The 24,480-nt window shown below is 38.9% G+C and overlaps 1 long non-coding RNA gene across 2 annotated transcripts in view; it reads left to right on the top strand.

The window, feature by feature from the left end:
* LOC123464096 overlaps positions 1–19,923 on the top strand; it is a 45,445-nt gene extending 25,522 nt beyond the window's left edge. Inside the window, exon 3 of one of the 2 annotated variants that reach the window (XR_006639354.1) lies at positions 19,866–19,923. This is a non-coding gene — a long non-coding RNA (uncharacterized LOC123464096). Of the gene's footprint in view, positions 1–3,543; positions 3,569–19,865 lie in introns of those variants that run through there. The other variant, XR_006639353.1, reaches the window with a different exon arrangement.
* Positions 19,924–24,480: the final 4,557 nt, after the last annotated feature.

The raw sequence follows: 24,480 nt of genomic DNA on the forward strand, positions 1-24,480 counted from the left end.
GTACTAAACCATGCAGACATTTGAAAGCATAATTGTAAAGATACAATTGAGAAACTAACATAGCAAATAACTCTGATAATATAAGCCGACACTTTCTCCATGAGAAAATTGGGCCTTCATTGATTAGGACTAAGGGTTTATGGTGGGATATAGTCAGGTCAGCAGTTGATGTTCAGCACAAGCAACACAGGACTCGAGACATGAACTATTACCATATTCCATGGACATATCAAACCAGTAGCTACCATTTGTCTTACTGCCATTAGCCCTAGGAATTCATCATGCTAGTGAAACTTGTCAGTGATTCTCAGACATCATGAGGCTTCATGTAGCCACATGGAGCTATATGAAGCCCCATTGTTTATGGATCACTTTGTTTTCCATTTTCTCCCTCGTGGGACCTTTTCCATCTCTTTTTAACACCAGAAAAAATGCATTCAAAAGATTATAAACAGCAGTTGGTAATCAGCACATAACAGCTCCCTGTGTATAATACAATCATTAGGTGTACATTAGACACTTGGCATAATGGGAATATGGTTGCTGTAATAGAACTCTGTCAAAGTACCAATGCCTCCTGCTTTGAAAATGCACAGATCAATTTTGAATCACACTCTGGATAGAGAAAGTATAGCAACAGCATGGTATTACTCTCTGACAAAGTTCAATTGATTTTGCTTATCAAATTCTGAAGAAAGACAGTATACATGAAAATTTGTTAATACCAATTTATCTTATGTGCCATGTAATAGCCCTCAATCTTCCCCTTACTGAAGCTGTATACTTAATACTTTTAAGCTACCTTTGAGCATATTGCAAATCATGCCTATAGCTAGTACTATAGCATTAGTGGTAAAAAAAAAATTAAGCTGGGTGCAGTGGTGTACGCCTTTAATCCTAGCACTCGGGAGGCAGAGGTAGGAGGATCCCTGTGAGTTCAAGGCCACCCTGAGATTATATAGTGAACTCCAAGTCAACCTAGGCTACAGTGAAACCCTACCTTGGTAAACAAACAAACAAAAAATTCACGATGTTGCATAGTGGAGAACATTCCAACTAAAACTAAAAGGCAAGCTAGGCACGGTGGTGCACCACTTTAATCCCAGCATTCAGGAGTTTGAGGTCAGTCTGATATTTTAAACTTTTATTTTTGAAATAATCACAGAATTACACGAAGTTGCAGCTTTTCACCTTCTCCAGATCTTCAACGGCACCTTTATTAGGTTCAATAAGGCTTCAATTAACACACTGAGGACTATGGAACCATACATTGCATTGGTGCATCTCAAACTGAAGTTGGTAAATGAATTTATCTACAGGTATACTTATGGCTAAATTAACAAAACGGGAACTATGTTTACAAACAGCTCTTTGCTTGATCTTAAGGTAAATAAGGCAATATCTGTATAGAGAATCTGATCATGAGATCCATATAGTTAACTGGGCATGGTGGCACATACCTTTAATCTTAGCACTCCAGAGGCAGAAGTAGGATGATCCCTGTGAGTTTGACGCCATCCTGACACTACACATTGACTTTCAGGTCAGCCTGAGCTAGAATGAGACCCTACCTCAGGGAAAAAAAAGAGAGAGAGATCCACATTGTTGGAAAACACTGCAAAAGTGAACAACTTTTTGCAGGAATCTTCTCAAGGTGGTGGGCATGTAGAAAAAGATGGCTCATTTTTTAATAGTTCAAATAAGTGAGAAGGCTCAACAAGTCTATGAAAGGCAAAATAAGAGCAGTGATAAGCTGTGGTGAGAGAAGAGGGTGACAGTGTCCAGCTGCCAGCGTTCAATCCTGGATCCCATATGTAATAGTTCTGCGAGACGAAAACCTGCTGGACTTAGATGAGGGAAAATAGAATTCTACATGCTCCCCTTTGAGCACTGTAAAGAATGCACTTTAAGCCGGGCGTGGTGGCACACACCTTTAATCCCAGCACTCAGGAGGCAGAGGTAGGAGGATTACCATGAGTTCAAGGCCACACTGAGATGACAAAGTTAATTCCAGGTCAGCCTGGACCAGAGTGAGACCCTACCTCGAAAAACCAAAAAAAAAAAAAGGAATGCACTTTAGTTTTTCATAAAGGAGGATATATAGGAAGATAGGGAAGTACATAAGAATTTCTTTGGTAATGCCGGCTATGGTGTCAAATGCCTTTAATCCCAGGTAGAGCTAGGAGGATTGCTGTGAGTTTGAGACAAGCCTGGTACTACAGAGTGAGTTCCAGGGCAGCCTTGGCTAGAGTGAGATCCTACCTCAAAACAAAAACCAATAATAATAACAACAACTATTATTATTATTTGGTGAGAGTTAGTTTAAGTCTTCCAGTGAATTGCTGCTGTTCCCTCTCACTTTGAAGTAGCACATACCTTTCTTCAGTTCTTTCTAGTTAAAGCCATTGACCAGAACATTAACATGTCTCCCACCAAACCAGAAGAGAAGAAAAATATGAAAGACCTATCACTGTAGGAGGCACATAGCTGATTACAACACAAACATCGTGGAAGAGTGATATTCACCATCAAGTTGATATCTGTCCTGTCCACCTATGGTGCTCCTTTCCCAGTGTAGAAGGAAGACTAATGTCTCTCCAGAGATATTTCCTCCAAACTCCTGAGCTTGTAAAGATGATAGTTTGTAAGACAAAAAGAACTTGGCAGGTGTGATTAAATTAAGGTTCCTGGATAATAGAAATGGACACAATGGAATTAATAATGGTCCTTATAATTGGAGGCAAGCGAATCACAGTCATAAAAAGAGTTTTGAAGAATAGATTAATGGAGTGAAAAGGCCCAAAGTGAGGTCAGGGGAAGAGATTGAGTAAAGGACAGGTGGAGGGAGGACTAATCAAAATCTAAGAGGACATAAGTAAATCGTATGGAATCCTCCATTTTTGGACAATGGAACACTCAGGAGCCATAGATTGTTGCTAGAAAATTTTCAGTGCCAGGGATAGGATACCTGCCAGTGAGTTGTTGGCCAGGGAGGTCCCTGATGGCCCCAAAACATTGTAGGCCATTGCTGAGGCCCTTGGTTTCCCATCAGGAATAGATGGTAAGACCCTATTTCTGAAGAGTCCACATACTTGGGCTGCAAGGCCCCTGAGAAATCCTGCTGGAACTGAGCTGATAACTTCCTCCATGTAGACCAGCTGACAGAAAGCTGGAAGAAGCCATTCAACATGCAGGTCAATGGGAGAGATATCACCAGTGAAGATACTCAACAGTGGAGTGCAAGCCTTATATTTGGCCAGTCAGGCCAAGTGAGTCAACGAGTACAATAGCGGCACATCTATAATGGTGGAAACCAACTGCCCTCTCATTGGACTTGAGGCCCACTCCATGGGAGGGAATACATCCCTGATACTGAAAACTTAAAACAGGGGTAGTCATGAGCCCTAGGGTTGTAACATCTGCTGATGTCTGGATAAGTGAACATACTATGCTTATCAAACTACCCAGTAAGCACTTCTCTTAATATTCATACCCTTATATTAATGCTACTCTCACTTTGGGTACAGAATCTTCTCTTTTCAGATGGCAGTGACCTTGGGACGACTCAGAAGGTATCATAGTGCTGGAAAGAAAAGAAGTGACTGGAGTACTGAGTAATATCTCGATCACACCTTCCAAGGCTCAGGGTCTAATGTGGAAGAGATGGTGGAAAGAATGTATGAGCCAAAGGAAGGGTAGCACTCCTTACAACATGCTCCCTCCAGACATAAAATGGCCTGGATATCCATGAACTCATAGTGCCTGACACTACCTACACAAGTCCATCATAAGAGAAGGAGAAGATCATGACATCAAAATAAAAGAGAGACTGTTTGAGATGGGGAGGGGATATGATGGAGAATGGAATTTCAAAGGGGAAAGTGGGGGGAGGATGGAGGGATATTACCATGGGATATTTAAAACAATTATTATTATTATTTATTTATTTGAGAGTGACAGACAAAGAAAGAGAGAGAGAGAGAGAGAGAGAAAATGGGCACGCCAGGGCTTCCAGCCACTGCAAATGAACTCCAGACGCATGTGCCCCCTTGTGCATCTGGCTAACCTGGGTCCTGGTGAATCAAGCCTTGAACTGGGGTCCTTAGGCTTCACAGGCAAGCGCTTAACCGCTAAGCCATCTCTCCAGCCCAACCATGGGGTATTTTTTATAATGGAAGATGGTAATAAAAATTGAGAAAAAAGAGAAAATGCTATGAAGAAAATAGATTCTTCTCTATGCAGAGGATCCATTCAGAGAGAAGCCCCACACAAGCCAATGGAGGAGTAATAGAGTATTTGCTGAAACCCTGTCCTTAGTGGAAGTTGCCTTTTCTGAAAGATGTCAGTATTTGAGGAGTTTATAGATGATAACCCCACCCATAGCTCCAGCCTCTTGACTGGGACTGTGTGATTTCATTATATTCAGGAAAACTGATGTTAGGAGACATACCTGCCCCCAAATTGTAACAATATGCCATCTTAAATCCCAGAAAATCAAGGGCTTGTTTTTTAATTATTTCCTTCATTAGCCATTGGGATTGAGGTGTGTGTGTGTGTGTGTGTGTGTGTGTGTGTGTGTGTGTTTACAGAAAATATCTCAGACAAAGGATATTTATGTGTTGATAAAGAAAGAATCTGACATCTATATATAATTTACAATTTCACCTCTGGTAAGTGGAATTATTGCCTCTCTAATCTTGGACATGAGGTATTAGAATGAAAACATCAAAAGTCAAATTAAGAGTACAAGATGTTTTATTCTGATGTGCATAGTGTTAAAAAAAAAAAGCACAGGCAAAGAAAATTACCTTAACAAATGTAGCTGATCCATTTTGACCACAAAGAAAGCATCATTTCTGCCCTCTCACCATACCCCTAAAACCACATTTACATTTTAATTTAGGGTGGCTCCCATCTAACCTCCAGAATTCTCCCTATGGCTGAGGTCCATCTTTGGATGGAAAATAGGCAAAAGAAGCCCTAGCTGGCAGAATCCAGTTCGACACATCATTTCATCGCTAAGCAGAAATTATGGATCTAGGAATAAGGAGATGTGGGGAGTTAGGCTGGTCAAAATCAGATAACCCAACTCCAGTGGTTCCTAGTGAGGATAAGTTGGGAAACCATCTACTTTCATTAAAACTACCACTGTGTATTGATTAGTGAATCAGATTCTCAAGTTACCACTCATTGAGCTATTGTGTTGTGCCAGGCATTATCCAGAAATCTGTTGTATATATTTCTTTGCTGAATTGTTGTTATGTTAAAGCATGAATCTTATTATCCTCTCTATTCTGATGAAGAAATAATTTCCAGGGACATTACCCTAGGGCAAAGTGGTGGCAGAGTCAGGATTCTCAGTTCAGTTTGCTGAATCCAAAACTGCTGCTCTTAAGGCCTGATACCCCTGATTCTGACCTTGAGAACACCAACATCTGAAACATTCACATTCATCAGCAAGTTGAATTGCCATTCAATTTGCATTTTAATTGCTCAAAAGCCATCTTATATTTAATACAATATTGCTGAGCCTGGCAGTGCCCCCTTGGAATCCCTGTTTTGTAGAGGCAGAGGTAGGAGAACTACAAGTTCAAGGCTAGTCTGGGCAATGATGAGACCCTGTCTCAAACAAACAAGCAAACAAATAACAAAGGAATGAACAAACTCATAGAATCTGGGAAATACAATCAACATGACATTGTTGTTCTGGGCTCTTAGCTGAGATCTCCTACATGACCTCTATTGATCCCCAACATCTCCAATGTTGCCACACATAGTAGAGTCCTAAGACCACAGCAGAAAAATACTGTATTCTTGATCTCTGGAGTCATTTGCTAATGTTAAAATTTTAAACCCTAGTTTCAGAACTCATGTAAGTATACAAAGACCCATGTATTTGTTGAATGCTTACAAAGTGAATGGGTACACTCTGAGGGGACACCTTATCTTATGGATTCTGTATTCCTGGGGGACAGTGACAGAAAATTGCACAGGTGGGCTGGAGAGATGGCTTAGCAGTTAAGCGCTTGCTTGTGAAGCCTAAGGACCCCGGTTCAAGGCTTGATTCTCCAGGACCCGTGTTAGCCAAATGCACTAGGGGGTGCAAGCATCTGGAGTTCATTTGCAGTGGCTGGAAGCCCTGGCATGCCCATTCGCTCTATCTATCTGCCTCTTTCTCTCTCTGTCACTCTCAAATAAATAAATAAATAAAATTGCACAGGTGAGTTAGTATGTTATCTGCTGGTATAATAAATTACCACAGTTGAGTAGAGACACACATTTATTATCATTAAGTTCTGAATGTGCGAAGAGTGAAAGTGGATCTTATTAGATTGAACTCAAGGTATTGGTGGGACAGTGTTCCTTCTGGAGACTCCCAAGTGCAGGACACCAGGTCCCCAGATGACTTCAGCTGACCCAGATCTTGCACACTACAGAGAATGCAATACTGGGAGTGACATGGAAATGTCAGGAACATTCAGGATGTGTTCTCACTCTACTAGAACAACTTGTTCTGCAGTGCTAACCACAGTGATTCTAGTTGTGCCCAGGGCATGTAAGCCCACGGTGAAATGTTTGTGAGGCCCTTAGTTTTAATGTGACCTGATACATGTGCAAAACATAAAACTACCTTACATAGTGTTCTTAAGCCTGTGGGACCAGTTCATCATGAATTTTGAGCTTGTCTATCCTTCTTACCTTTCTGAAAGAAATGTACTTCTCTTGACTTGTGTGTTTTTCTCAAAGGACTTATGCTGCAGGTAGAGATCCTTTACTTAGGAGTGTTGTAATTTAAATATACGCTTCCATAGGCTCAGGTGTTTTATTAAAACTTGTAACTTGGATTTACTGCTGCCTGATTGGAGGAGGTGTCACTGGGGGTGGGTCCTAGAGTCTAACCCTAAGGTCTTGCTAGGGGTGGATCTGAGTTCTAGCAAAAACATCTGTAGAGAAGTCTGAGCTCTGGTGAGGTCTCTGCTGCTTGCTGTGGGGTTTGTGTTTTCTGCTTATCGTTTTTGCTGTCTGTTTGGTTGTTTCTCTCTGCTTGGATGTATGAAAGCAGCTTCTCCCACCACTGATGGAACTTCCCCCCTGAATCTGTGAGCTTGAAGTAAATCTCTTTCTCCCATAATCTGTGTCTGATTGGGATGCTCATCCTAGCAACATGGAGCTGTCTACAATAAGGGGAGAGTCTGTTTTCTTGTCTTTCAACTTTCTAGAGCCCACATATGCTTTTTGGATCACAACACAGTATTTTCAATTTTTACTCTCCTGATTCCACTTATATTGGGCCCACTTGGGTTATTCAGAATCTTTATTTTAATCATATCTGCCAAGCTCTTTTGCCTTAAAAACAAACATATTTTCCAGTTCAGGTTTTGGAGGGGACATTACTCTGCTTCTCATGCTTGGTGAAGAATGCCATCAGTGAATAGAACAGTTGAGATAGGTCTTTAAAAATCATTTATGATATTTTGTTGTGGTTTGGTGAGAGACATATTTTGAGTTATTCCAATTAACAGGTTTGCTTAAACATGATGAGCCTAGAGAAGTGGAAGAGCTTCAAAAACTTTCCAAAAGATAGTTATTATTAATTATTATTAATTCTTAAAGAATGAGAAAATGTGGGGACTGTATGTAGTAACCATCTGTAGTCCCAGCTACTACTCAGGCAGAAGTGGGAGGATCACTTGAGTCTAAGTGTTTGAAACTAGAGAGAGAGAGAGAAAGGAGAAGAAGAGATAAGGAGGGGTAAATGAACACGGTGAAAAAGGGTATATAGGCATTTTAGATAAAATGTTATGATAACTCAAAGACCTATAGGCTTCAATGAATCAGTTCTACTTTTTACCATAATTGTGTGTGAATGTTTCATTCACAGACCATAAGTGTAAACTTAATCCAGTGTTTTAGTGAGACTTTTATTTACATGGTTTTCTTCACCAGAACTCCAAGGGACAATGAGGTGAACCTGACCCAGCTGGTCCATTGGAGGGGTGACATTGCTGGAGATTTTATTTACCGTCTGAGGGTGTACACACACTGCAGTCTCACGGGCATGGTGCTCCATGTGGGTGGCAGTGGACTGTAAGGGAGGCAGATAGTGGAGGCCTGGCAATACCTGAAGAAGGTGTTTGCACAACTCCACTATTTGCTTAGGTTATTTGATTCTAAACCATGAGCATGCTGGCATCCCTGGTAAAATGCAGCAGAGTGGGAATAGGCAGAAACAAAGTGGTTTTTGATGATGGAGAAATAGGAAAGTACAAAAGGACCCTAGACTCAGATGTTGCAAAAAGCACAGCCAGGCTGGGCGTGGTGGTGCACGCCTTTAATCCCAGCACTCGGGAGGCAGAGGTAGTAGAATCGCCATGAGTTCTAGGCTATCCTGAGACTACATAGTGAAATCCAGGTTAGCCTGGGCTAGAGTGAAACCCTATCTTGAAAAAACAAACAAACAACAACAACAAAAAGCCCAGCCAAGCAGGAATTTATGAAGGTCAGGAAGCTGGACATCCAGAACAACCTCCCAAATACCAGTGAGGCCCTAAGTTACAGATTTAGCTTCTCTGTTTCATTTCCCATCTGCGTCTGCTTCCTCCTCAGTGAGCCTTAGATAACAAGGAAGAATTCCAGCTTTCCTTATCTCTATGTCCCCAGCAGGAGGAACCCTCTGTTCCAGTCTTACAAACACTTCCTCATTCCTGGCTTACAAATTCTGACAGTGTCATTTAGCTTTCAGATTCTGTCTTATTTATTATCTACCTTGAAAGATATTTTAATAAGAAAAGCAATCATTATTTAAAGATTCAAACAGAAAATTCATAGGAGAAATTTGCAGTTGAACTGCCCAGAAATAACCAATGTTTAAATTTCTTTTAACTCAATAAATATTAACTATAGTTTATGCATATTTGCATAGTGCATGTGTATATATGCTTCTTTAGCTAAACACACATAATTCTAAGGTTGGCAACTTCTTGCTTGTAGCAACACATTTCCATATGAATAGAGACATATAGGCATTTCTTCCTTCCTCCTCCTCCTCCTTATTGGAAGCAGAATCTCACTCTATTCCAGACTGGCCTTAAACTCACTCTGTAGCCCAGGCTGGCCTCAAAATTTGGGGATCCTCCTACCTCAACTCCCAAGTACGGGGTTGCAGACTTGCGCCACCACACCTGGCTCCTTTTTATTTTTGGTTTGTTTCTTTTTTGAGGAATTTATCATGCATATAAAAGTTTACATAAAATATATGTGAAAGCAATGTTGTCCTAAACCTTGTCTGAAAAAGAAACTTCCTTTATAAAATTGTTAAAATAGGGAGTTCTAGACCAGCCTGATTACAGTGGTGAGACGTCAGTTCAAAAAGTTAAAAAAAAAAAAAGTTTAGCGAGACACCTGAATAATTAGAAAGAAAAATAAGGAGTTGGATTTCCTAGGACTAATTTTGTAGAGTTCAAAGTATATTAGAAACTGCCCATCACACTGACTTTAAAAACTATCCAATTTGGGCTGGAGAGATGGCTTAGTGGTTAAGCGCTTGCCTGTGAAGCCTAAGGACCCTGGTTCGAGGCTCGGTTCCCCAGGTCCCACGTTAGCCAGATGCACAAGGAGGCGCACGCGTCTGGAGTTCGTTTGCAGAGGCTGGAAGCCCTGGCGTGCCCATTCTCTCTCTCTCCCTCTATCTGTCTTTCTCTCTGTGTCTGTCGCTCTGAAATAAATAAATAAAAATTAAAAAAAAAAAAAAGAACTATCCCATTTAGGATAGGAGAATATTAACACTGAGCAGGTGCCTAGGTTGGTTAGGAACACTAGGATTGTTTCCTCCTTGTGCATAGTAGTAGAGTAAGGAGGCTGATCCTGGTTCCATCTCCCAAATGTGGGACGTGACACTTACACAGCGTGAAGCTGGCCCTCTCACTGCCATCTTTCCAGTATACCATGTACTCTTATACACAGACCATAACGACCTCTAAAATACTTCTCCTTTGTCATAGTTGTTACAAATAATTATTCCCAGGAGCATACACCGGTCAGGATTATCTGAGAGATAGCTGTCTTCAGCACACTGCTGTCTCTGACTCACCATCAGCTGACTATGTCACCTCGCCTTGCCTTCTGACTTTCATTCTGGAATGCATGTGTGTGTGCAGATGAGAGTGTCGGTTGTCTCCTCCCATTACTCATGTATGGGACAGAGTCTGTCATTGATTCTGCAGGTTTCCCAGTGATTCTCCAGTCTCTGCTCCCCAAAATACTAGGGTTATAGACATGCTATTTATGTGAGTGCTAGGGAATCCAGCTCTGGAAGTTTTAGGCCCCTTGGATCTTCTCGCCCGCATTGGAAGTGCTCTTATCCACTGATCCAACTCTCTAGCTCCCCTCTTTCTTTTTGTTAAAAAAATGACTTATTTATTATTTGTTTGTGTATGTGTGTGAGTGTGGATGTGTGAGTGCCATGATTTGTGTGTGAAAGTCAGAGGACCACTTTCAGTTTCATCCTTGCCTTCTGTTTCTTTTTGAGGCAGGGTCTGTTCTTTCTGGTTATTCATCATTATGCTCACAAGGTATCAGGAAATTCTGTCTCCACCACGCTTCTCACCATAGGTGTGCTAGGTTTTCAAAGCCACCACAGCTTCCACTTTGGTAGGCAGGTCTGGGGATCTGGACTTGGGTCCTCAGAGTTGTGGAGCAAAGTCCTTTTCCATTGAACCACCTCCTCAGCCCTTATGTCCTTTGTTTTAAATGCTTTCTTAAAAAAATACTTTATTTCTATTTATTTATGTATTTGACAGAGAAAGGGGGGAGAGAGAGAGCGAGAGAGAAAGAGAATGGGTACTCCAGGGCCTCCAGCCACTGCAAACAAACTCCAGAAGCATGCACCCCTTTGTGCATCTGGCCAACAGTGGGCCCTGGGGAATAGAACCTGGGTCCTTTGGCTTTGCAGGCAAATGCCTTAACCACTAAGCTATCCTTCCAGCTGCTAAACACTTTCTTTACTTGTTCCCTGGAGATTCTTTCATGCAGTTACCCTCATTTCCGTGATATGTACAGGCAGATGGAATCTGGGGCTCAATCATTCTTTGGATTTCTGCTATGAGTTGTGATTAATAATCTTGACTATTAACTTGACTGGATTTAGAATGGCCATGCAAACACACCTCTGGTTACATCTATGAGAGTGTTCCCAGGAAGGTTTAACAGAGCAGGGAAGACTCATCCTGAATGTGGGTGGGACACCACCGCCCCCCCCCCCCCGCCCACCATGGGTTGCTGTCTCAGACTGAATAACAAGGAGAAAGCAATCCGAACACCAACATCCATCATGCTGTGCCTCCTGTCCACAGGTGTATTGTGACTAGTTGCCTCATGCTACCACTGTTGTGATTTCCCCGCCCTGCAGCACTATATCCCAGAACTAAGAGCCAAGATAAGCCCTTTCTTCTTTAAGTTGATTTTGTCAGGTATTTTATCACAGCAATGAATTGAACAATTAATACACTCAATCTTTGTGGCTGCCATCTCGTCTGATGGATTTTCCATGTCGCCTACATGCTTCACAGTCCATTAATTGTCTCTTGAACTCTGGTGAGGATATCCAAGTGTCAAATTAACATTTCCATTTGGACAGAGGACAAGCGCCTCAAACAGTATATCCAAGAATGAGCTCGTGAAATCTGCTTTTCCCATAGTCTGTCTTGTTTCAGGAAAGGAACATGCTAATTGTGGACTGCTCACTCAGACTTCTGAGTCTTGCTTGACTTTTATAACACTCCAGAAGGAAATCCTGTTGGTCTTACTGTACAAATATATTCAGAAGTCATCTGCTTCTCCCTTCCTCTCTCCCTCTGTGGTAAGACCTTCCCTGAATTCTCCCCAAATCCCACCTTAATCACTTCATTCTTCTGGTATAGTTTTTTTTTCTCTAATTATTAGTACTATTTAACACATTATACTATATTTACTGATTTTAATGTTATTTAATGCAATTTTCTGGAGAATTTCCCCATCTAAGATAGGAAGTCCAGGAAGGGAAGAACTGTTCTGCTCAGTGCTTTTCTTTTCTGACAAACCACCTGGCACATGTATGCTCAATGAATATTTGTTAAAATAATGAAAGAGCTCCTGGATTAATTCTTTAGTTTACTAGAAGACTTAAAATTAAATAACATTAAAATAATGTTCATTTGCTAGAGAAGATTCCAAATATTTGTTAATCCATGTATTCTTTGAATTGCAGTCAGTGTGATATCTCATGCCTGTAACACCAGCACTTGGGGGCCAAGATAGGAGGATTGCAGTGAGTGCAAGGCCAATCTAAGATTATAGAATGCGTTGCAGGTTAGCCAGGGCTACAGTGATACCCTGCCTCAAAAAAAAAAAAAAAAAGATTATATATATAAAGAAACCTTGAATTTCTTTCCCTTTTTAATTAGTTGAGAATTATATACAGATATTGATGAGGTATATAATTAAAAAATTTTGTTTTCTCTTCCATTTTGAGAGAGCAAGTGAGAGACAGGGAGGGAGGAAGGGAGGGAGAGAGAGAAAGAGAGAGAGAGAGAGAGAGAGAGAGAATGGGCATGCCAGGACCTCCAGTCGCTGCAAATGAACTCCAGATACGTGCTCCCCTTTGTGCATCGGGCTTACGTGGGTCTTGGAGAATCGAACAGGGATCCTTTGGCCTTGCAGGCAAATGCCTTTACCACTAAGCCATCTCTCCAGCCTGAGTTATATACTTTTTGATAATAAAAGTAATCATTGTAGTAAATGTGGAATATGTAAGCAGAGAAAATGCAATGAACTAGAAATTCAGTGACTCAGAGATTGGTAATATTTTGGTATATTTATTTCCAGACATATTTAATTTCAGCAATATTTCATTTGACATTTCCCCAATGCATGACAAGGAATGGAACAAACAAACAGGAGCTCAAAGATGACCGTGGTTTCATGCTTTTAGAGAAATGCCATCTTCACAGTTCACCACAGCCACAGGCACTTCCATGGAATTTTTGGGTGCTACTCTTTCCCCTTTCCAAGAAAGCATGCTATTATTTGGATGTTTAAGTTACCTAAACTTCCACTAAAGGATCTTCCTTCTAAAGTGACTTCAGAATTACAAGAAAAATAAGTACTTGGAATTTAGAGAATTCAGATTGATTTATATTATGGCCAAAACATTGGTTTACAATCCAGAAACCTAGAGTTCTTGTTCTTTAAGTCCAGGTTTCAGACTGAGGTCACATCTCCAGTTTTGAGCTGTGGCTTGTTTAGCTGGGATATGGACACGATGCCTGCTTCATCAGTGGACTGTTGTTTTAAAACATATAAAGGCCATCATAAGTATAAACATGATTATGACTGGCTGTGGTAGATCTTAGGTCAGTGATGACACATATGACACGCACATGCCACCATTCCAAAACAAACAAACAAACCTCAGGATTTCTCATTCTTGCTTAGGGCATAATCATAGAAATCATAGGAATGCCATTTTCCTACCAGAATATGAAATCCTGAATGAAAGAAGTTTTCTTTGCCCCAAAGAGTATATCTCTACTATGACTTATAGAGATTCCCAACATAAATTTTTTTCCATGATAGGGTCTGTCACTCTAGCCCCAAGCTTATCTTGAACTCACTGTGACCCTCCTGTGTCAGCCTCCTGAGTAATGGGATTAAAGTCATGCACTACCATGCCTAGCTTGTGAAAGATTTTTTTTTTTTTTACATGCCAAAAAAAAAAAATGCCATTTGGGGCAGGGAAAAAATATGTTATGGTGGGCTGAGGAAATTGCTCAGTGGTTAGAGGCACTTGCTTGCAAAACCTACTACTACAGGTTTGATGCCCCAGTACCCATGTAAAAAGCCAGATGCCAAAAAGTGACATATGTCTCTGGAGTTTGTTTGCAGCAATGAGAGACCCTTGTATGTCATTCTCTCTGTTCCTCTCTCACAAACAAATAAAAAAAATTAAAAATATACCATGGTAAGCTTGTTAGATAGTGTTGTGGGTGTCTTAACATATATTAATACAGGCACAGCAAAGTGGAGTAGAAAGGGAACTGGCTTAAAGCCATATGTCTTCAGTGAGTCAGTTCATCACCAAATATGACACTGGCTTAGTCAGTGTCCTCACTTGATAAGGGATGGGAAGGTACCTACATTCTTTCTCAGCTCCAAAATGACATGAACTTTGATCCTTGCAATGATAAATGCAATATCTGGTGTAACTACTATTTTTGGAGAAGAAGGGCCAAGTAAATCATTACCTTAATGTACACTTTCCTTGAAAAAAACTAGGCTTCACTTCTCTGTACTACCAGGTAATATTTGGAATTGGTTAAATCAGTAACAGTCAGTTGTTTACAGTTTAGAATGTGACAATACTCTCTGATGTTCCTTAATTATCATGCATGTTTTAAAATGAGTTCTGAACCACTTCTGTGCCTAATTAAACCTCATTGAAAATTTGTTGAATTTTAAAGAAAAATTCGATTTGCAAAAATAAGTCATACATTCAGTAACCTTCAGTCTTTCACAAAGGACCCATAAAATATTTTAAAGCACAACTTAATGTGAATGGGAGATATATGAACTAAATAGAGGAAAAATTGGGCAGCATTATTTTTCAAACTATTCTTTTTCTCATAAATTCCTGCTGATAACATTGATTCTGTTACTTTTTGAATATTTATATTTATTTATTGACAGAGAAAGAGAGAGAGAATGGGCACACTAGGGCCTCCAGCCACTGTAAAGCAGGCATACCGGGGAATTAAACCTGGATTCTTTGTCCTTGTAGGCAAACACCTTAACCGCTAAGCCATCCCTCCAGCCCTGATTCTGTTATTTTTAATGACCATTTTTCTCTTATAAAAAGTCTTTGGTACATCTACAAACCTTAAAAATTAATTAGATGACTTAAGAAATCATGCATAAATCATTCTTTGATAGTGACTTCTGATTAAATCAACAGAAAAAAGTGAACAAAAAAATAGAAATGTGTTTCCATAAATGGACAAAGGTTATTTGATATTTCTCATATCCATCAATGAATTACATGAATTTGACATCCATGAGAATATAGAATTTAGATAGTGCCATTTAAATGGCAGGACTGACTCAACCCTTTTTCATACGTAAATTGGTGGAATACACAATTCTTTTATAATTCTCTGGTAGGTGTAATTATATCATATCTATCCATATAAACACGTGTGAGAACAAATATTAAATTAGGATACATTTCTACAAAATGATACAATATTGTTCTAATGATTAATAATCTCTAAAATATTTTACCAAATGGGAAAATATTTCCATTGTGAATAAATGACATGTACCTGTATGTACACATACTCTGTAAAAATACACAGGGAATCAGTGGCAAGAGTTGCTTCACTAAAATGTATTTACATTTATATGTACTATACTTTAATTTTGAGAAAAGTTTTAGGTTCAGAGCAAAATTTCAATGATGGTAAAAGGATTTCCTGTATAGCCTCTGCCGCACACATATGCATAGTCTCTACCATTACCAATATTCCCACAGAGTCCTACATTGTTTGTTAAATGAACTGACATAGCCAGGCATGATGGTACACACCTTTAAGCCCAGCACTGGAGAGGCAGAGGAAGGAGGATTGCCATGAGTTCAAGGCCACCCTAAGACTACATAGTGAGTTACAGGTCAGCCTGGACTAGAGTGAGACTACTTCGAAAAACAAAACTAAAAAAATAAAATAAATAAAAATAAAAATGAACTGACATATCATTGAATTGATATATCATTAGCACTCAAAGTCCAACGTTTACAACAGGATGCACTCTTGATATTGTTCACTTTCTGAATTTTAACAAATGTACACATAATGCATTATTCCAGCATCAGAGTACTTTCACTGTACTAAAAATTCTCCATCTAGCTGGTGATGCATACATGTAATCATTGCACTTGGGAGGTTAAGGCATAAGGACTTCTAGTTCAGAGCCTTCCTAGATGAACTAACACCACCTTGCCTCAAAGAATTATCTGTTGATCATCTATATATCTATCTTTTATCCTGTGTGTTCCACCTGTTATCTGACTCTCCTCAAACCTCTGCCCACCTTTTTCCCCCAAAGGAAATATAATTACAATCACACACTGTACAGGATAATCAAATTACATTCTTTTACTTTGTAATATGAAGTTCATTTTATTTGCTGTCTTCTCTTCACTTGATAGCTGATGTGGTTTTGGCATTCGTTCTATTGCATTCTCTGGATGTACCATAGTTTGTTTCTCCATTTATTTTGTAAAGGGCATCTTGGTTGCTTCCACATTTTTTCTAGTCACAAGTGCAGCTGTTAAGAACATCTGTGTGGGGCTGGAGAGATGGCTTAGCAGTTAAGCGCTTGCCTATGAAGCCTAAGGACCCCAGTTCGAGGCTCGATTCCCCAGGACCCACGTTAGCCAGATGTACAAGGGGGCACACGCATCTGGAGTTTGTTTGCAGTGGCTGGAGGCCCTGGCACATCCATTCTCTCTCTCTCTCTCTCTCTCTCTCTCTCTCTCTCTCTCTCTCTCTCTCTCTTTCTCTGCTCTTTGTCTGTCGTTCTCAAATAAATAAATAAATAATGAACAACAACAACAAAAAGAACATCTGTGTGAAGGTATTGGGTAGCCACAACTTTCCAACTTCTTTTGGTAACTACAAAAGAGAACACATTGCTGGATGCTATGGTGAGTCCAAATGTATTCCGTCTTGAAGACACTGCTAAGGCATCTTCCCAATAGGCAGATTCCCTACTGCTTAGATAAAGGTAGAAAAATGGAGCCTTTGTGTCAGGCTGCTTCTACTTCATGGCAGAATATGTCTTAGAACTTCTGAGTTTTGTTGTTTTGTTTTGTTTTTACAAGGTAGGGTCTTGCTCTAGCCCAAGCTGACCTAGAATTCATTATGTATTCTCAGGATGGCCTTGACTCACGGCAATCCTCCTACCTCTGCTCCTGAGCACTGGGATTAAAGGCGTGCATCACCCTGCCTGGCTAGAACTTCTTCTTTGTGTGTGTGTGTGTGTGTGTGTGTGTGTGTGTGTGTGTGTGTGTCCATCCAAAGCTGAAGTTAGGAGTGAATGTTAGAAAAATCTGCATTTTGTTTTGGATCACATTATACCATGGCTGAATCAATGTACCTTGAATCCTACTGTCCTCCTTCTTTCTGTTGGAATAGATGAGGTTAGCACTATAAATAAATACACAATTAGGATTGGTTATATAGCTTGCAGGTACAGTGCTTACCTAGCATGCATGAAACCCCAGGTTCAACTTCCAGCTCTATAAAAACACATAGGAAAAACAAAAACTCCAAACACTTCCCAAACTTCAGTAGCTCAACCTAACAAAGAAGAAATCTTGCTCACAGAACACTTTTATCACACAGGGGCCTCTTCTCAATGTCTTCTTGCTAAGGAATGCAGGCTGACACAGCCTCCTTCACTTGGCGTGTTCTCTACGAACGGTGGCAAGTACGTGACAACACAGTGAACTGTCCATAAGTATCTAAAGGCTTTTATTGGCACGATGCATGCCACTGTTTTGATATTTTATTGTTCCAAGTAATCAACGTAGCCATCTCTAACTTAAGAGGTCAGAACAGAGCATTCCTACCATATGCATGGTGGGGCAAAGGCCCTTAGCAACAGGTCAGTGGACCAAAAATAAGTGAGGATATAAAAAACTATAATAGAACTGACAGGTTAGATCTATCCCCCCCCCCCACCAGCTCTCTCTCTCTCTTCCCTCTCAAAATCTTTACTCTGAAAAAAATAGAACCCACTTCTTTTCAGTTGCCTTTTCTTTCTTTCCCTTTTCCCTTCCCTTCCCCTTTCTCTCTCTCTCCCTTCCTCCCTCCCTCCCTCCCTCCCTCCCTCTCTCCCTCCTTTCTTTCTTTCTTTCTTTCTTTCTTTCTTTCTTTCTTTCTTTCTTTCTTTCTTTCTTTCTTTCTTCTTTCTTTCTTTCTTTCTTTTCTCCCCTCCCCTCCCTTCTCTTCCCTTTTTATTTAGTCAGGGTCTCACTGTAGCCTAAGCTGATCTGAAACCCACTTTGTAGTGTTAGGTTGCCCTTGACGATCCAATCTCAGCTTTCCAAGGCTGGGATTTAAAATGTGAACCATTATGCCTGGCTTCATTAACTCCTAAATATTCACCAGAAATTATCTGGTTAATTTAGTTCAAGCAGAAACTTGATAAATTTAAAAATGTACATTATAGAAATGATGCAATCAATTTTATATGTTACAATGACATAAAATTATAAATTACAAGGTAATTCATGAGGAAAATTCCTTTCACCTAGAATTTTAAGAGTTCTTATTTAATCAACTTCTGGGTCAAAAATCAGCAAAGTAACATCACAGACTTCCTACAAAAGAACAATGATGAGCGTGTGAAATACCCAGGCATGGGATAAAGCACAATGTGGCTTTTATAAGCACATACAATAGATTTTAAACAGTTTATTTGGAGAAACAGAAGATTGAACAGTGATAAAGGTCTAGCACAAGCTGGGAGAAAAAAAGAAGCAAAGCAAATGGAAGGATCTAGAATATAGGAAGTATAATCTAATATGAAATAAACAACGAAATGTAGTATTTTGAAATCCCCAGAAAGAAAATCATGTGACAGTTGACAAAGAGGTGGAGAAACACTAGTGTGATACGCTTGGTAGCTTGTTCTCCATCTCCTGCTGGTGTTGACCTGCACAGCTCCATCCCATGCCCGACCAGCACTGGGCCTCATTCCTTTTAACCAGCTGGTTTCTCTATTGCCTGGGAGCAGAGACACCTTACCAGGCAGGACAATAGCCTTTTCCTGATGAAATTTTTCTTTATAATTGATCCTTCATCTAATTCAACACTGCAGAAAGAATATTTTTTTCATATTTTTTCTCAGAGATGCTAAAGCTAATATTATTGAGACTCGTGGCAATTTTCAGTAGAACATCTGCATTTTAAGGGTTTTTATTATAAATCAGTCTAGTGCCTTAATGACTTCTCTGAAAATCACTGCTGGATATCAACAGAGCAGAATCAGCAGTTGCAAATACAATTGTACAAGAATAAAATTCTCTTTGCTTGGCAAAAATATTCTTTAAAACAGCAATGAAATAAAGAAGATACTTAGGAAAGCTAATAAGAAAGGAACAAACTACCAAATACATAGAAGAAATGATATGAGGGAAATAGAAGACAGAATGAGAAAATTAAAAGAACCATAAGATAACTTCACTTAGCTCTGTGAATATATATATATATATTCATTAGAGAGAGAGAATATGGATGCTCCAGGGCTCTAGCCACTGCAAACAAACCCCAGATGCATGTTCCACCATGTGCATCTGGCTTATGTGGGTTCTGGGGAATCCAACATGGGTCCTTAGGCTTCACAGGCAGGCACCTTAACCACTATACCATCTTTCTAGCCCTGTAAAAATATATTTGAAAATCTGAAAAAGAAAAATCATGTTTACCTAAAAACATACTATACTCAACCAGGCATCAGAAGACATAGACACAAGTAAACAAGATGATTTCCTGAACAGAAATAGAAACAACATAACAAAGTTTCAAGTCTATTTGTTTGTACCGAGTCATCGTAAAGTTTTAAAGGGAAGACAATGCTGGTGCTATTTAGACATTCAACAGCACTAAAAAAAAAAAAGTATTATTCCAAATCAACTTTATGATATGAATAACATTGCTTCTAAAATTATAAATAAAAGGTAGAAACTGCCCAGTAAGCACTTCTCTTAACATTCATACCCATATATTAATGCAACTCTCACTTTTGGTTATGGAACCTTCTCTTTTCAGATGGCAGTGACCTTTGGATGACTCAGAAGACACCCTGGTGCTGAAAAGTGACAGAGAAGTGCTCATGACTGAAATATCTCTATCACATCTTCCAAGGCTCAGGGTACATTGCAGAAGAGGTGGCCAAAAGAATGTAAGAGCCAAAGGAAGGGTAGGACTCCTTACAATGGGCTCCTCAGACACAAAATAGCCTGGATATCCATGACCTCACAGTGCCTGACACTACATACACAAGAGCATCATAATTTGAAGAAAAGATCATGACATCAAAATAAAAGAGAGACTGATTGAGGGGGAAAGGGATATGATGGAGAGTTGAGTTTCAAAAGGGAAAGTGGGGGAAGGAGGGAATTACCATGGGATATTGTTTATAATTATGGACGTTGTCAATAAAAAATATTAAAAAACAAACCAGACAAAACAAAACAATGAATAAATAAATAAATAAAAGGTGGGGGTGGCTACAGGCTAATATGATTTGGAAACATTGATGTCCAATTCATAAATAAATTTTGGCAATAATTTTTAAATTATTTATTTATTTTACAGAGAAAGAGGGAGACAGGGAGAGAGAGAGAATGAATGGGCGCACCAGGACCTCCAGCCACTGCAAACAAACTCCAGACACATGTGCCCCCTTGTGCATCTGGCTAATGTGCGTCTTGGGGAATAGAACCTGGGTACTTTGGCTTTGCAGGAAAACACCTTAATGGTTAAGCCATCTCTCCAGCCCTCTGGCTATAAATTTTAAGGTTAAAGCACTATTACCTTTGGAAGATTTTTTCCATGATTTAATCATAGTTCCACATTTAAATGTGATGAAGTTGAAGGTTGGAGAGATGGTTCAATAGGTAAAGTGCTTTCTGCCCAAGCATGATGGCCTGAATTCAGATCCCAGCACCCACATAACAGCTGAGAATGGAGGCATGTGCTGGAGAGACAGAAATAGTAAATCCCTAGGGCACACTGGCCAGCTAGTCTAGCCCACTCATTGAGCCCTGGGTTCCTTAAGAGACATTGTCTCAAAATAAGGTGGAGAACCATTGAGGAAAACACCCAGTTTTGATCTCTAGGTTCTACATGCATGTGCTCACATGTGCACACAAACATATATGAACATGCATACACACATATATGCATCCCAAAGGTATGTAAAAATTGTGAAGTTGGAATGCCTGATTCAAAAAATCACATCTCAGGCCAGGTGTGGTGGCTCATGCCTTTAATCCCAGCACTTGGGAGACAGGATATAGGAGGAGCACTGTTAATTTGAGACCAGCCAGAGACTACATAGTGAATTCCATGTCAGCCTGGGCTAGAGTAAGACTACCTCGAGAAACAAAAACAAAAAAAAAAAATCACACCTCATTATAAATGCTGAGCAGTTGTTTGCCAAAATTCAATAATAATTTTTGACAAAAACAATCAAAAAGGCATATGAGAATACCTTTTTAATCAGACATGGATGTATATTTCATCCTGGAAGGGAAAACTGTGACTAATGTGAAACATTTGAAACATTCCACTAGTCAGGAAGAATTGTCCTTAGAAAAGTCAGCTCACCATTCTGCTGTTACTGTAACCAAGGTAATGGTGTAGACAATCAGCATCCTGGAGATTTGGAAAAGAGCAGGTCACATTACTATCAGAATTGGAACTGGTAAATCTTAAAATATCTGTACAAATGAACTGTTCATCATGCAAATGGATGGTTTACCAGTGCAGATTTGCATGTGGTGAAATTTCAAAAACATCACATAAAACAATGAACCACACACAGAAGAATGTATGCAGCATGATCCAGTTTATACAAATCTCTAAGAAGAAGTAGAAACAAAATAATAGAACTATATTGTTATATTGTTAGATAGTCTGATAAAACTATAGTGTTAGTCAGAAAATATAGTTTTAGAGAGTGGTTAGTTCCAAGGGATGGCAAGGGAGAGTGAGTTAGAGGGGGGTGTATAGCAGTCTTCCAGTGTACTGATAATAGTCTATTTCTTTTTTTAAAAAGTGTTGATTTATTTATTTGGGGTGTGTGTGTGTGTGTGTGTGTGTGTGTGTGTGTGTGTGTGTGTGAGAGAGAGAGAGAGAGAGAGAGAGAGAGAATGAGAGCGCACCAGGACTGCAAATGTACTCCAGATGCATGTGCCACTTTGCATATCTGGCTTTACATGGGGTACTGGGGAGTTGAACCTGGGCAGGTAGGCTTTACAAGCAAGTACCTTTAACTATTGGGCCTTCTCCCCAGCTCAAATGATAATGGTGATGGGCACACATGCTTTCATTTTGTCATTATTCTTTAAGTTATACATCCATTGTTTTATCTTTATATGTCATGCATTACTTTTTGACATTTTTGCTTATAATTTAAAAAGACATTGTATAATTTTACATGATGCAACTGATTGGTATATAGAAATCTTTTTAAAAGTGTTCAATTTTTCATCTTTATTTAAGTTGCAACTTATTCATTTAGGAAACAAAGAGGTTTTATATTTTAAACATCTGAAATCTGGTTTTGCTGCTATTAACACACTCTTCTGTGCTTTGTAGTCCCAGCAAATTAGTAGGTTGAGCTAAGAAGTTGTTCTCAAAAGGTAGTCTTGGACCATAGCATCAGCATTACAATCTATATTTTTGGAGTGAGAAAGAATGGGATGCATGAGGGTCTTCTGCCACGGCAAACAAACTCTAGATGTGTGTGCCACTTTGTGCATTTGGCTTTATGTGGATACTGAGGAATCGAACCTGGGTGGTTAGGCTTTGTAGACAAGTGCCTTTACTGCTAAGCCATTTTTGTAGCCTTTACATACTCTTTTGAGATACATCAGTTCTTAACATTTTTGCAGCATTTTTAATGTCCTTGTCTGAATACATAGGCATGGGCATGTATGTATACTGACATGCACATGAAAGCATACTTATGAAAATTATGAATTTCATTACTAGATACTGCAGCATTAATTTTCCAATAATGAAGATAATCTTTTATAAAATCCATCCCAGCGATTTAGATTGAGCAAAAAACATCAAATATAGAATCCATATTCAAATTTCTCCAGTTGTCCTCCAAATGTCCTTTCTTGTAGATATTTTTGATCTGGGATAAAATCAAAGGTTAAATGTTACACAGGTCATTATGTCTTTTTGAGTTCAGTAGAATAGTCTCCTTGTCTGCATCTCACGGTAGTTTTGAAGCCTTAATAGCCCATTGCTTTAGAGAGAACTTTATAATTTCTTTGATGGATTTCTTGTGATTCTGCACATATTAATGATTTTTAATGAGAATACTATATAAATTAGGCTATATACTTTCAATAGAATTACTTTAAGGGTCATATAATGATAATTTTTCCCATTACTAAAGATGCTATATGTGATCATCTGGTTAATATTGTAGCTTCCAGATTATTCCACTATGAAAGAAACAAAATTCATCTTATGAACTTAATTTTACTTTGCTAAATTATCATATAGTAAAAATCAAGGGGAATTGTCATAATCATAAAATGGATTTAAAATCTAGTCTAAAACTTTATAAACAGCATTAAATCTTTGCAGACCACTGTCTATTGTTTTTGCCAATCTACTGCTAAATTCACTCAAGAGATCTTTCTGTAGAAAAACATATCTTAGCTAAAATTTCTTTTCTTGTTATTTTGTCTTCATTAAAAATATTCCTAATAGGGCTGGAGGAATGGCTTAGTGGCTAAGGCGTTTGCCTGCAAAGCCAATGGACCCAGGTTCGATTTCTCAGGACCCATGTTATACAGATGCACAAGGGGACACACACATCTGGAGTTCATCTGCAGTGGCTAGAGGCCCTGTGTACCCATTCTCTCTCTCTTCCTCTTTCTCTGTCAAATAAATAAAAAATAAAATATTAAAAAAATATTCCTAATGATATGAACGCTTTCAGTCACCTTTCTATAAACAGCTGCATGAAGATTAAATTATTTCAGGCTCTCAAGATAAAAGAGAAAGGGGAATTTTTATTCATATTGTCATAGAACACATATATGTGCATGCATACATATATATATATATATGTATATATATATATGTATATATATATATATATATATATATATATATATATATATATATATATATATATATTCAGCCTTCAGAGGATATAACTTCACTCTTGAATCCTCAATATTCAAAACCAAAATTCTTTCCTCCACTCTGTATATGTTTCAAGCAAATTTTGTTATGACTAGAAAGGAAGACTATTTTTGTGTATATTGTTGTAGTTGGTAGAGTAAATGATCCCTTATTTTACATGAGGCTTTGGACAACGTCCCTGTTCTTACATGACTTTGATATTTGAGGACCATTCTTTGGCTACTTTATTAATCACTTCATTTCAGATGTAAGTTTGTTTTGATTTCCAATTCTGCCCCACTTTTTCCTTAACTGTTTTCCTTACTCATCTTTCTCTTTTCATTCCCTTTTGAGTGCTGTGTGTGTATGTATGTATGTGTGCTAGTGCATATGACAGAAATGAAAAAAATGACTATTTTCTAATTGAATTGCCTGACAATGTTTTCAATTAATAGTTTTTATTATTTATAGTTTTGATAGCATTACTTTACAATTATTTTATTAA

This window comes from Jaculus jaculus, chromosome 10 (assembly GCF_020740685.1).
Source record: "Jaculus jaculus isolate mJacJac1 chromosome 10, mJacJac1.mat.Y.cur, whole genome shotgun sequence".
In the NCBI taxonomy this organism is placed as follows: Eukaryota; Metazoa; Chordata; class Mammalia; order Rodentia; family Dipodidae; genus Jaculus; species Jaculus jaculus.